At 40.5% G+C, this 2,777-nt stretch overlaps 1 long non-coding RNA gene across 1 annotated transcript; it reads left to right on the plus strand.

Moving 5' to 3' along the window:
* The first annotated feature begins 1,003 nt into the window (after nt 1–1,003).
* On the plus strand, nt 1,004–2,162 carry LOC121538824. The gene is made up of 3 exons (XR_005995253.1): nt 1,004–1,234; nt 1,591–1,697; nt 1,857–2,162. It is a non-coding gene; the product is annotated as an uncharacterized LOC121538824 (long non-coding RNA).
* Nucleotides 2,163–2,777: the final 615 nt, after the last annotated feature.

Raw genomic sequence — 2,777 nt, forward strand, 5'->3', positions numbered from 1 at the left:
AATGGAGGGTGAGGGAGAGCTTTGTACTCGTCTCTGTGTGTGGAGTAAAGGTGGTCAAGAGTTTTTTTCTCCCTCTGGTTGCACATTTAACATGCTGGTAGAAATGAGGGAGAACGGATTTAAGTTTCCCTGCATTAAAGTCCCCGGCCACTAGGAGCGCTGCCTCTGGATGAGCGTTTTCCTGTTTGCTTATGGCCTTATACAGCTCATTGAGTGTAATCTTAGTGCCAGCATCGGTTTGTGGTGGTAAATAGACAGCCACGAAAAATATAGAACAAAACCTTCTTGGTAAATAGTGTGGTCTACAGCTTATCATGAGAAAACCTCGAGACTTCCTTAGTATTAGATTTTATGCACCAGCTGTTGTTTACAAATATACACAGACCGCCACCCCTTGTCTTACCGGAGTCAGCCGTTCTATCATGCCGATGTAGTGTATATCCCGCCAGCTGTATGTTATCCATGTCGTCGTTCAGCCACGACTCGATGAAACATAAGATATTACAGTTTTTAATGTCCCGTTGGTAGGATATCCTTGATCTTAGGTCATCCATTTTGTTTTCCAATGATTGTACGTTGGCTAATAGGATTGATGGAACAGGCAGTTTACTCGCTCGCCGTCGGATCCTTACAAGGCACCCCGACCTACGTCCACGATATCTCCGTCTCTTTCTCATGCGAATGACGGGGATTTGGGCCTTGCCGGGTGTCTGTAGAATATCCTTCGCATCCGACTCGTTGAAGAAAAAATCTTCGTCCAAAACGAGGTGAGTAATCGCTGTCCTGATATCCAGAAGCTCTTTTTGGTGGCAGAAACATTATGTACAGAATAAATTACAAATAACACGAAAAAACACACATAATAGCACAATTGATTAGAGGGCCGTTATGCTGTGCTACGACATCCATGCAAATTACTTGGTTTGGAAGAAGGACAAAAGGAAGGCGAGACCTGGGAAACCTCGCTGCTCTTTCGCTCCTAGCTGGGGTCACCATCTGTTAAGGTGAATATAAAAATCTCAGATAATAACGATTTTCATTTGCACACAAAATAACTTGAAGCTAGTTTTAGTTTCCCTGACACTGATTTTTCTCTGTCTTCCTAGGGTTACCTTGGTGGAAGCCAACAATCTTCTCCAGTTGGAGGAGTTGGATGGTCGACCACTGAAAGCACTGACGCCCTACACTTCAGTGATGCCCAGTAGATCTATCACTCCAGTGTTAATACTAAATTGTAATTATTTTGCACTATGGCCTATTTATTGCCTTACCTCCATATCTTACTACATTTGCACACACTGTATATAGATTTTCTATTGTGTTATTGACTGTACGTTTTGTTTATCCCATATGTAACTCTGTGTTGTTGTTTTTTTTATCGCATTACTTTGCTTTATCTTGGCCAGGTCGCAGTTGTAAATGAGAACTTGTTCTCAACTGGCTTACCTGGTTAAATAAAGGTGAAAAAGGAAAATAAAAAAAAGACAAAGTATGTTCAACTTTGGTTGACAATTGAGAAAGCAAAAAATGGTAGTTATGCTGAGCTTATAAAAATGTACCTCTTCAATTTACCTCTCCAAATGACTTTAGGACCATCGACTGGCCAAGCCCCCCAGGAGGTAACCCATCCACCAGAACCAGTGAGTTCGGATCAGTCTGATTCTCTGTGCTCTGAGTCGGACGGGGTCCAGCTTGAGGTAGGCTATACCTTCCAAAAGTGTTGAAAAGTACATATCTCCCATTTATAACACTGCACTAATCCATCACATTTTCTCATAGTAAAGTGTAACCTGTGTGTTTGCTTGTTTACGTCTGTCTCCTACCCTGTTCCCTTTAACTCTGCTCCTGTTCTCCAGGAGCTAGGGGTTCTGCCCAACACCCAGATGTGGATCCACCTGATGTCCTCCTTTACTAACCACCCTCCAACTTTTCATTACATCATCTACAGCTACTGTTATTGTCATGTTGTCATTATCTGCTAAGAACGTTTTTTTGCTCCATCATACTGTGCACATAATATGTGAGATACACTGATTAACTAAAAACACTAGTACTGTAAACACTCAGAACAAAGAGAGCAGCAGTGCCTGGACTTTGCAGTCTCCCTCTTCCAAGTCCCCCTTCCGAGACTGGCTGCCTGTTGAGAACAAGTGACAGGCAGAACCTCCCACCCACACAGCAACCACCTCCTCAAAATTCCACACACCAGAATTAAGTATTTTAGTCTATGATTGGCATGTGAGTGTACAAAAAAATCTGTGAAAATAAATTAATGACACAATTGTACCAAAAGATAAACGTTTATGTATTAAAACCTTAAATATTGCCAGGTTGGTTTTCACAGCTGTTTCACAAGGTGTTCATTATTGTAAGTTGTAAGGTATCCTTTGATGGTATTTATTTGTTCCATATTATTAATTATTGTATCATAGGACCTACGATACATATATATTCAACCACAAGGGTGTACTAATGAGCTATGCGAGATAGAAAAAAAAAATCATAATAGAGGACTACTGAAATTATATTTCAGTGTAGATAAAGGAAGGGCAGGTTAAAATAAAAACATGACAGCCAGACAAGCCAGTGTATGAATCAAACGGATTTGCATATGAATGGAGTGGAAATTAGCTGACTTCGTGATCTATAAGGTAAGTAACTTTAATGTGTCAAGCATATTACCCATTTTATTTCCGAAACGTAGCAACGTTTAAGACATGGATTTCATGTTGTAATGTTAACAAGGTACACAAAAGTAGTTCGAAGTAATGTTTTCA

The sequence above is a fragment of the Coregonus clupeaformis genome, chromosome 25 (genome assembly GCF_020615455.1).
Source record: "Coregonus clupeaformis isolate EN_2021a chromosome 25, ASM2061545v1, whole genome shotgun sequence".
NCBI classification, from domain to species: domain Eukaryota; kingdom Metazoa; phylum Chordata; class Actinopteri; order Salmoniformes; family Salmonidae; genus Coregonus; species Coregonus clupeaformis.